Source organism: Vanessa atalanta, chromosome 30 (genome assembly GCF_905147765.1).
Source record: "Vanessa atalanta chromosome 30, ilVanAtal1.2, whole genome shotgun sequence".
Taxonomy (NCBI): domain Eukaryota; kingdom Metazoa; phylum Arthropoda; class Insecta; order Lepidoptera; family Nymphalidae; genus Vanessa; species Vanessa atalanta.
In genome coordinates this window covers 2,659,429-2,672,176 of record NC_061900.1, presented here as the reverse complement: position 1 = coordinate 2,672,176, position 12,748 = coordinate 2,659,429, and the positions used below count along the sequence as shown (strand labels likewise).

At 35.2% G+C, this 12,748-nt stretch overlaps 1 protein-coding gene across 2 annotated transcripts in view; it reads right to left on the bottom strand.

The window, feature by feature from the left end:
* The window catches only part of LOC125075222, a 48,246-nt gene that overhangs the window by 33,597 nt on the left and 1,901 nt on the right, over positions 1 to 12,748 (bottom strand). The window lies entirely within an intron of this gene.

The window sequence follows — 12,748 nt, the reverse complement described above, 5'->3', positions numbered from 1 at the left end:
AAAAAGCTATTCAACCCGATGTTTATTTATGAATAGTAAAGAAATCAATTTGCTATTTTGTCTGTTGAAACGATAATTTACCTACAACGATACAAGACTAGTCTATTTCAATGTTAATCTTGTTACATTACAAGTAGCGTTATCTAACGCGGCACAAACAATGATAAGCGTTTAAGAATGCACTTGAACTGAGCCTTAAACTAAGAAGATAGCACACATGAATAACACCATTCTTTCCCGGTTGAGTTTTGAGTAAGATTCAAGGAATTTATGTATAAGAGGTCTCGGATCGAGATCTATTTGCGAAGGCCGACGAGCAAATGGGCCGCCTGATGGTTGGAATGGTTATTATTTCTCATGGGCATGGTGGAGACCACCGCATGGGAACATCAACGTATACAGTACATGCGCGAGCGGATGGAGAGACATGACGTCATAGTATAACGTCATGACGTTTGCCGTCACGACGTACGATTCGGACTTACTCCCAAGAAGACGATAGATGTCAAACTTAAGCTCCCCTTAAGGTACGTATTACATAACAAGTACCCCCTAAGTCTAAGAGTCTAATCTCTGATTCGAAAGTTAATCCTAATAAGGTTACTAACCCTTCAAGAAACAAGGTGCATGAAAAAAATTCAGTATCATCATGAATAGGCACTATTTAACCTTGGTGACTAAGACTTGATACGTTATCACACTCGAGACGTCATGTTGCTAGAAAGGGATGTAATGCTGATAACGATATCAGAAGCATCACCTGACTTGTTTCATCATTAAATGATTTCTAGTCAATTTAGCTGACATTAGCTTTGTTAGATATGGGCGTAATTCGACGATTCGTTGATAATGAGGTTCATTATGTACGCTTAGATCTTTAAAATTACACAAGGGATTTTGATGCGGTTGTTTTTAATAGATAGATTGATTCAAGAGGAAGGTTTATATGTATAATACATGCACAATATAGTAGAGAAACACTGTTAATTTTAGAGGTTTCTAAAGGGATGCCGTAAATAAATACATTTTTTGAGCTTACATTGCAAACGCTGGCTGAACCCTACGAGATAGATCACTGTGAACGTTTTAAGACATTCTGTAGTATACTGCTTTGCATGCATCGCTCGCAGCCCGTCGATATCCGTTCACCAAAAGTGTTTCTCTACTATACTGTGCATGTATTATACACATAAACCTTCCTCTTGAATCAATCTATCTATTAAAAAAACCGCATCAAAATCCGTTGTGTAATTTCAAAGATCTAAGCATACATAGACAGACAGCGACTTTGTTGTATATATTATATATATAAAACAAAGTCGCTTACCGCCGTCTGTCTGTCTGTCTGTATTATATATATTATAGTTTTATACATTTAACAATTATTTTTTTTGTTATTTAATTTAAAAGGTTTTCTTAAAAACCGTTTATCCTTATGATACTAACAGTGCGTTATGATATTAAAATAAACATTGTGCCAAAAATCTCGGTCAGAGATTGTATAAATAAATTCACATATGTATCAACGTCACGAACCGATATTTACGACAGAAACAATACAAAGATAAGCGATGATGTCATAATCCTGCATTTAAGCCAATTATTGGTGACAATATTGGATCAAATATTTGGGCCATGTTACTTCAAATTAACAAGAAAAAGAAATGTACAGTCAGATTAAGAAAACCTTCGTCAGTTTTCAAATTCATTCCTTTATCAAGTCGTAAATTCTTAGTACATTTTGAAACTAAAGCATTAAACAGAAGACTGAACATAAAATTAAACTAACATAGTATGATAACTGGGTTCAAAATAGTGTACATTGTGACACAATATGTCATACTCAATCGGTAAAGCAGATTATCGCGCATACTCACACGAAAATAGACCTTAAGGTGACGAACCTTTTCTTACCCCGACTGTACATAATGTTAAACACATTATACGTCTTAAATCGTATAGAATATTCGTATAGAATTTATGAACTTAATTAGTGTTTGTTGTGGAGTTAGGACTTAGATAAATATATTTACATATTAACATAAAATATTACGTAATTTAAGACGTCTTTGTATACCACATTGGTGTGTATGTCACCCCTTAGGGTAGAATATCCAGAAACGCTTAAATATATCTACTTATTTTCAATCTGCCCAAAATAGAGTTTCATGTTCCTAACTTAAAAAAGTTCAATCCCCATTTCACCCCCTTAGGGCCAGAAACTCCAAAAATCCTTAGTGGGTGTTTACTCAATAAAACGATCTTACTCACCAGGTTTCATGTGCCTAACTTTAATAGTTTACGCTCGACGAGACATGTTATTTTATAAGTATAGACAAGTAAAGTCAATTGTATTTTAATAGAGCATCCTCGTATTTAATATAGAGTTTACTTAATTCTTGATTAAAACCGGTTCCGATAGAAATACCTCAGGCCTGAGAGGAACCGGCGTATGACACGAAAACGATCATTTTGTACGTATCAATGACCTCACTATAATATAATATAATTGTATTTAACTAACTTGACTGTATTTTTAGATGTTGAAAAAGAGTAACTACTGAGTTTCTTGCCGGTTCTTCTCGGTAGAATCTGCATTAAGAACCGGTAGTAGCTTTAGTTTAAATAGTTTGTTAAAGGACGATTCAAAAGTGCTTGTAAAAGCCTATATGAATGAAGTATATTTAAATATCAAAATATTTTTTGACTAGTTGGTGGTAGGGCTTTGTGCAAGCCCGTCTGTATAAGTACCATCAGGTATTATACCACCAAACAGCATTATTTATTATTGTTGTGTTGGAGGATGAGTGAGTCAGTGTAACTACAGGCACAAGAGTCATAATAAATTCCCATATACCATGTACGTTTCAAAATAGCGTATCTAAGTTATTAACATTTCACGAGTGAGAATCGAAGTGAGTTTCAGTTAACGTGAGTAACTACATATCGGCTGCTATTTACGCTACCTACATTAGTATATTGGTGACAATATTGGACCCAACATATGATCAAACCTCAAAGTCAAATTCCGTTGGTTCAAATATTTGTTCCATTAGTTTTATTGTTCGTTCATTACAAATATTTGATCAAACATTGGTTGTATTAGTAATGTATACGTAATTTTTCTTGCGTGACTGTTGATATTTTCAATTGGATTATTAAAAGGCGATTTATTCCTAGAGATTATTTGCTTTAATGGTTCTTTTTTAATTACATAACAATAGAGGCAATGTAGGCCCCTCGTCGCTTAGGGGCCTTTCACGATAATCGGTTTACTAGTGAAGATGTGAAAGCGTAACAAACAAATATACTTTCGAATTTTTTAATATTAGTTGGTATTGTTGTATATATACAAATAACTGTTTTAATAAAGGTAAAAAAAAATACATCGAAATTAACTTCATTCAAGTAGACTTTTAATTATAAGCAAATTAATTTTTGGTTTTTCCAATTTAACAACAGACCCCTAATAAATGCTATAATTATCTCATGGCGTCAGAATATTCCTTATGTTACGTTTTCCTTTCGTTTCAAATACCCATCAAAGTTATTTATGTTAAATCATTTAAACGACGAGGAAAATAAAAAGGAAGCCGATGTTCCTTCCTGAGGTTTGAGGTTCATACCAAATTTTATCAAATACCTATCAGTGAAAGAGTCACAGATAGAGTTACTTTCGTATAAAAAAATAATAATATTATGTTATAAACCTTCTCAAAGGGAGTAGCTCGTAAAGCCCTTCTGGGTAGGTACCACCCACTCAACATATATATAAAGCGCCAAGCACCAATAATATGTCTTTGCCGATGTAGCAACAGGCACAAGAGTTATAATAACTTGGTCCCCAAGGTTGGTGGTGCATTGGAGATGTAAGGAATGATTAAAATTTCTTACAGCGCCAATTTTTATGGGCGGTGACTTTTGACTTTGATTATGTATAATTCATAAAACTTCAAAACCACAGTGCTAATTTTATTAATGAGGCCTATCCCAATACAGGAGTTAAGACAAACAACTTTGAACTTGAATTATTGTGACGTCATTCGCCGAGATCTAAATAATCTGTGGCGTACTTCAGCGAAGTTGGTATCGTAACTTTGGAAGTAAAATGAAAGTGTATATAAGTAGTTAAGTGTAATAGTGTTGTATTATAAATAAATATATATTAATCAAGAACTGTTCGTAGTGCATGATATATCAGGTTAAAAGGTTTGTTTATTTTAACTCCTCCTGCCATTGGAATGCACGTAGAATTATTTCTGACGAGACAAATTATTTTATAAATAAAATCACAAATACGTCTTCATATTATTTTATCGGACAGGTAGCCTGCCTAGAGGTAATTTGAGTACAAAGATCACGCAGTTGCGCGTGGGTTCGTTTAATCTAATTATGGGTTAATTTGCAAATGGAAACTTACTTCTAAAATAGACATTTAGCGCTCACGAGACGGTTTAAGAAGTGATACTTCTGTTAAATGAGGATAAATATACTTCATTATTATTACATAGTATAAAAAAAAGTCGCTTACCGCTGTCTGTACCTGTGTACGCTTAGATCTTTAAAATTACACAACGGATTTTGATGCAGTTTTTTTTTTTTTTGATAGAGTGATCCAAGAGGAAGGTTTATATGTATAATACATGCACAATATAGTAGAGAAACAGTGTTAATTTAAGAGGTTTCTAATGTAATGTCTAAAATAAACACATTTTTTTTAATGGCATTGGTTGGCGGACGTGCATATGGGCCACCTGATGGTAAGTGGTCACCACCGCCCATAGACAAAGGCGCTGTAAGAAATATTAACCATTCCTTACATCACCTATGCGCCACCAACCTCGGGAACTAAGATGTTATGTCCCTTGTGCCTGTGATTACACTGGCTCACTCACCCTTTTAGCCGGAACACAACAATACAGAGTACTGTTATTTGGCGGTAGAATATCTGATGAGTGGGTGGTACCTACCCAGACGGGCTTGCACAAAGCCCTACCACCAAGTAAGTAGGGTTCTGTTAGTGTTTGCGCTTACATTGCAAACACTAACAGAACCCTTCAAGATACATCAAAATATTGTACTACAGTATTGTACACCTTAAAAAGGTCTACAAGAAAGTCCGCGATGGTGTATGTCTATCTCTTAAGGATAGCCCACAAAAACTATTTTTTACGAGAATTAATGTCTTATTTTCGAAGCGATTTTAAGCAATACAGCATTAATCCTCATCCAATTAAGTACCTTAAATACATTGTGCGTTTAATATAGATCAATACGGCCCTTTACAGCGTGTAATTTAAATGAATACTTTCGGAAGATATTACAGATTTAAAACGCAGGGACATAGCGGTTTGTATTGTCTAACGACAAAAACCTATGAACTTTGTATATACAGACATTCTGTAGTATATTTAGTATTAGTATCGCAAGCCGAAGCCGGGGCGGGTCGCTAGTTAATTTATGATTGGTAGGGAAAGCAAATGGGTCATTTTATGGTGAATGGTCACTAGTGCTCAGACATTGAAATGGTAGGAAATCTTAAATATCCCATTCATATAACCACAAACCTTGGGAACTAAGGTATTGACCCTAGAGCCTGTGGTCACTGACTCACCCTGTGAACCAGTTCACAACGATACTCAGTATTGTTACAGTACTAGTTTTCGCCTTCGGCTTTCGCGTTGTAAGGGTTAATCATATCCTTCCTAGAGGTTTAAGCTTGCGTCATAACAAATTTCATCAAATTCGGTTCATTGGTCAGTCAGACAGTTTACGAAGTATTATCGGGGGTTTTTAAATATATTTAATTCTTGAACTGTGTATGCTGTTGGGCCTAATGGCATCTACAGCGTCACCGGGCGGAGAGGCGAGTCAAATTACTCGACCCTGAATGTTGGGAACGCACTTAAGGGCTCAGAAAACGCATGTCTTAAGAGTGCCTCCAGTGACGGCTTAGGACGCCTTCGACGTCGAGAGGAGGGAAATGACTGTTATGTGTTGCCTAGTATATTAATATTAATGTTGTCGGCGGTGAGTCTATCGACAGGGTCATGTGCCAATCCGAGGGGCTATACTTGCTGACCTCGGATATAAATGGGTTTGAATGTTGACGCTTTATCGAAATTTCTATTTAAGGTGGTTTTTATTTTATTTTTGTTCGGAATTACAGTAGCGTTTGCCCATAGTGGTCTCTACTACACCGGTCGCCGGGCGGGTGGGCGAGTCTGAGAAGACTATGCCGGATGTTGGGAGCCCACTGAAGAGCCCACAGAGTTCGCGCGTCTTAAGGGCTCCTGTGAGGTCAGGACCACGGTCTAGGATGCCGTAAACGTCTGAAGGGAGGGCTTAGTGCTCTGAACTAATGTTGCATATCGATAGTCCACTATCGATAGTTAAGGTGTTAGAGATAGTATCGATAGTATTGTTACGTGTCAATACTATCGATAGCTCCCCATGAGCAATACTATCAATAGTAGTATTTTTAACCTAAACTATCGATAGTCCAAAACTATCGATACTATCGCTGCTACCAAAAGTATTGTTTACAGAGAGCTAGCGATACTATCGATAGTGTTGATAGTATTGATCAAAACCTCGACTTTGTATACCCAGCACTTTATATACCCATTTAAGCAAACATCTAGACAGCGCGATTCAGAAAAGCACCAATTTCGATCAGCGCCATCTATCGTTACCGGATTGTATCATACGCAATTATACACACACAGAGATAAACACTAATAGGTCAATGAAAATACCAATTCATGACATTATATATAAATTCAAATATGTATAGGAATACTTCTCGCTTATATATATCAGGTATTTATTGACGTCAAATATATAATTATTATTATATGTAGAGGAAAACGAAACTCGGAGATATATATATATATATATATATATATATATATATATATATATATATATATATAATATTTAATTAAACATATAAAATACCTACATTCCTTATTTAAGTATTTATAAGGAGCTAGTTTATGTGTGAGTGGGGGGGGAGTCAGTTGTAAAGTACCTTTAATAAGTCTTTTATGGCCGTTGATAACTTTTATTGCAATTTATCTTGACAATCGGTTGACTGACGATATTAAGATGGCCCAATGGTAACACGTGCATTTCAACCGATGATTGCGGGTTCAAACTCTTTCAACCCCCACTGAATTTTTAGATCAATTTGTGTTGATAATACGTGGAAGCCTGTATGTGTCTAATTTTAAGGAAATTCTGTCACATGCGTATCCGCAATCCGCATTGGAGCAGCGTGGTGGAACAAGCAATTGTTCTTATCAGAAAATTTGAGGGGGCCTCAGCCCAGTAGTGGGACTTTAACTATAAAAAAAATGATTGCGTGGGAGTTGGAATTTGTATACACATTAAGAATGTTACAGATATCGGATTCAATGATACAACATCGTGTTAATTTAAATATGTATTTTAAACCTATATATAAGAGGATAAACTTCATACCTACTATATCTTATAGGGTAACCAAGGTCTTTGAGGATGCAGGGAGCGCCAACGAGCGTCAAGCTTTGGGACGTCTCAAATCAAGTCTTGCGTTTGCAATGTAAGCGCAAAAAATGTGTTTATTTACGACATCACTTTAGAAACCTCTAAAATTATCAGTGTATCTCTACTACATTGTGCATGTATTATACACATAAACCTTCCTCTTGAATCACTCTATCTATTAGAAAAAACCGCATCAAAATCCGTTGCGTAATTTAAAGACTTAAACATACATAAAGACAGACAGCGGTAAGCGACTTTGTTTTATACTATGCATACATATTTTATACCTTTTAACTAAAAAATATTGTAATAATTCAGATATAATCTCATGTCAGCCATTCGATCCACACTTGACGAAACTCACACACGCATAACTCCTCTACATAACCACTCACACATAAAAAACAATAACGTCACGACTTATCTGTAGAGTTAATTACTCAATATCGCACAAAGTCAAGTTAATTAGTTCTTAAAATACTCATAACAAAAAACAAACAAGAAAATCAAAATATTCTTTATTCGAGTAGGCCCATAGCTCTTTGAATCATGTTACATGTGTTGAATTCAATGTAAAGATAGTACCACATACAAAGTAGATTCTACCGAGAAGAACCGGCAAGAAACTCAGTAGTTACTCGTTATATTTTATTAGCAGAGTATGTCAGTGATGTACAATTAATTTTTTTTAAATACTAAGTGCTTGTTTTTTTATCTGTGAATATTATCTTGTATGGAGTAACGTGTCTTTTTTATCAATGTTTTTTGTACATGAAATTTAATTTTTTTAATAGATAATTTAAAATATTAATACCAACCACATGTAAATCATATTACCTAATTTATATTTAATGAGAGCCGAGATGGCCCTGTGGTTAGAACGCGTACATCATACCCGATGATTGCGGCTTCAAACCCAGGCAAGCACTGAATTTTCATGTGCTTAATTTGTGTTTATAATTCATCTCGTGCTAAAGAAAAACATCGTGAGGAAACCTGCACATGTCTAATTTCAACGAAATATTATAATATAAATATATATTTTTTTATGATATACAGGTCACTTGACGGTAAGTGGTCACCACCGTAACCATTGTAAATACGCCACTAACCTTGGGAACTAAGATGTTAAGACCATTGTGCGGTAGTTACACTGGCTTAGACAAATAGCAGAGGAAAACTACTGAACTGTTTTGTTTTTGCCATTTTTATATATAGACTAAATGTGCTTGTACGTTCGTCCGTGTGTTATTCAGTTTATAACTATACTAGCAACGCGTCCCGGCTTCACAAGGGTACATTAAGGTTCTATATATAGCTGTAGGATGAAGAATAGAATACCCTATACTATAAAAAAATAAAGATTTTCTTTAGGGTATAGTACCTATTGCCGAGTTTGTGTTGTTAATGAAAAAAACTTCCCTGTTCATAGAAAAAAAATACTTTATTCAAGTAGGCTTTTACAAGCACTTTTGAATCGTCATTTTACAAATTATAAAGTAACAACAACCGGTTCGTAATGTAGATTCTACTGAGAGGAATCGCCAAGAAACTCTAGTACTCTTTTTAAACATTTAAAATACAAAAGTTTTGTTCGATACAATTATATATGTATGTACATCCTGCCTGGAAGTCAACAAGTATTAGCTCCACGATTTCTTATCATCTATATAATCTTGTATTGAATGCTTATGTTAGCTTCACTTGTAACTATGTATGTAAGAAAATCATGGAATCTTAATTCGACCCACTTGCCGGTCTTCGATTAGGATGACATTTTGCACACGCTCCGAGTTCTGATGACAATACACGACTAGCTAAGAAACGTTATTCCGAATCCAATATGGCGGAGGTCCAAGATGGCGGACTGGCTGTTTGAAATGCACCCCCTGATATGGATACCAAATGAAAGGGTTTGCTTTTGTAATTTAGTTAGTTTTTGTAACTATTAATTTATTAATGTATTACTTACAAGTGATTTGAATTTATGAGATACTAATTATTATATATATAATTAATATTGAAAAAGGCAATAGTACAGTACCCGTACGGTAGTTTATTTTTAGTTATACCACAACGCTGTTCCAATAAGGGTTGGTGGGTACAAAAATAACGAGATGAATTAACACAAAACTCAATGTTGTATCCGTATTCGAACCCGCGTTCATAGGTTAATCACGTGTAGCCACTGAACCGCCTCTTATAACATATAATTATGTATGTAGTAAATTATGTATGCAACCCACGCCAATAAAGAACGAAGTACTATGACGACAAATCTCCATCTCGTTTCCACACTATACGCATCTCTGTTACACCATAGAACAGTGTTCCCTGAAGTTGACTGGACCGCGAAACCGAACAAATACCTTCCGGGACCGGCTGATAGATGTTCTTCAACTATCTTCGACTTCAATTGGAAATAAAAATGAACAAATCAGGTTTGGTTTGTATAGAAAAACTATTGACCAGATAGGGCCGTAGGCCGTAAATCTCAGGTCGGGTATTTCCATCGAAAAATTCTCAGTAAACCCGGAGATTGGAAATTGAAGTTCTAAATTTACGTACTATATTGTGCACTATTAACAATGAATGATTAACAAATATTTATTTATAATACAACACCATTACACTTAACTACTTATATCCGCTTTAATTTAACTTCCAAAATTCTGATAAAAGTTTCGTCGACGTTCACAACGCCATTTTTTCGCAAATCCATAGCGAAACCGAATATCATAGACTAATCGAGCTCTCGACCAATGATATCGCGTCAATTTCCTGTCGAATGTTGTTTATTTGGCTTTAAAGTTGGAATATAGTATAAAACCGTTGGTCCTGCGTCTGAACACTTTCCGATCGGATTTGTACTCCAATCGGATTATGAGTGTGAAGGAAAGAGAGCTCCTGTTTGCACACACACGTGCTCTATATGTCCTGAGTTAGCTGGTCTCCTATGATCGGTCCTATTCAGAATGATGAAGCGTTTTATGTTATTGCAAACCACTAATGACGATATTAATTAAATTTTATCCTCAATATTTTAAGTATTCATTAGTCAATTACTAATTTTAGTGTCATAATTAAGAAACTTAACAAAGGATTTTTTTTTAATTATTACGTAACATTCATTTATTTATATAAGAATTATTAACATTATTTATTTTGTGGTGGGGCTTTGTTCAAGCCCGTCTGGTAGTACCACCCACTCATCAGATATCCTACCGCCAAACAATAGTAGTCAGTATTGTTGTGTTCCGGTTTGAAGGGTAAGTAAACCAGTGCAACTAGGCACAAGGAACATCTTAGTTCTCAAGGTTGGTGACGCATTGCCGATGTAAAGAATGGTTAATATTTCTTACAGCGGTGGTGACCACTTATCTTCAAGTGGCCCATGAGTTCGTCCTACTATGCCATAAAAATTAAATTGAGGTCCTTACATATAAAAATATGAATTAAAAATAATCACTGTATAAATCAGGAGCGCGTAATGATAAAGTTTATTATTAATTGATTTTAATTAATCATCGCCTAAATTATGTATTAGAGCCAATTAAATCTCTCAAACCGCAAGGCATGAGGCAATAGCCTCCACTGGCGACAGGAGGGCTGGTACGTTTTTTGCCCAGAGGATCGGGGATTGCGATTCAACGGGGAAATGCTGTTAGCATTTATACTTACATTATAAAGACCTGTAGCTACTTCTAGAAGATGAAGTAATGCGTACAGTAGCGATTCTGAAGTTACTCATCGCAGAATACGAGCGTTAAATATCAGAATATAATATGATATTGACTGCAATAATTATAGGGATATCATCCCTTTGCCCTTATCCCAATTTACTTGGGATCGGCGCAGCATGTCTTCTTCCTCCATACTTCTCTGTCGGACGTCATCTCACAAGTAACATTCTTTCTAACCATATCGTCTTTCACACAATCCATCCATCGTTTCTTGGGTCGTCCTCTACCTCTATATCCATCCACATCCATTCTCAGAACCTTTCTCACAACATGGTCCTCATTCCTCCGCATAACATGCCCATACCAAGACATAATAATAACAATTGTTATATAGGGATACAAGTATCAAAATTGCGTGTCACAGTAGGTCGGGTGTCAACATATCACGAGTGATATGCGATGATAATCATTATACAGAATCGCACGGCTGTGTGTTATTGCACACTACAAACAGTTCTTGATAAATTCACATATATATACAAATATAAAAGCGAAATACCGCTCACTGATTATTCACGAAATCTCGGAAACTATAACACTTACTAACTTGAAATTTGGCACGTAGCTTAAGAACGGATTTTACGAAATTCCACCCCTAAAGGGGTTAAAAGGGGTTTGGAAGTTTGTATGAAAGTCCTATGTAATTAAGAGATTTGAAATTTAAATAAATCTCTTTAGATGGTGTGGAGGTGTCCTAATTATGTATCTTTAGAAATCAACCCCCTTTTGGGGTCAAAACAGGGGAAGGTTGTTTGTCACAGCTAGTATTAGTATAGATACAATGCTATTTCACTCAACTTATACCATAGATTCCTTTCAAGATCTCGACCAATGATATCCCTTGATTTCAAGGTCAGAGTTGTTTATTTGTCTTTGCTCCACATGTGACTGGAATATATTATATGTCAATATCATTTTACATATCCATAGACTCAATACACTCTATAAATAGACTACGTATCTTATTTATGAAAACAATTTTTTTTTTTATCGTTTGCACCTTTGTATGGATACGACTTTTTAAAATTAATTACGGATATAAGAGTATCAGTCGTGGTTGTTAGCATTGATCACTTTGATAAAATCAGTGATAATCATTCTATGTGCACAGGAAGTAAGGATAAGCTTATAACGCCAAGTTTGCGACTCCGCAAAGTCAATAAATCATTTTGGGCCAAGGTATCCGTTTCTATAATTTCTGTTTAAGCTACTAGCTTCCAGCTTTACATCGAATAAGGTTTTATATATAATGTATATTTTTTAGAACAAATATGTATATGTATACATATTTTTTCTTATCAAGTAACTTTGCATGAGAACACAACGACTCATCAAAGTTAAATTACAATTGGATGAATAATTTAGCCACATAAAAACATAAATTTTTATATATAAAGATTTAGTGTTATATACAATATGAGGATTTTTTTATATAGTAGTATCAGCTGACGGTGTCGGTGGAAGTGGTCACCACT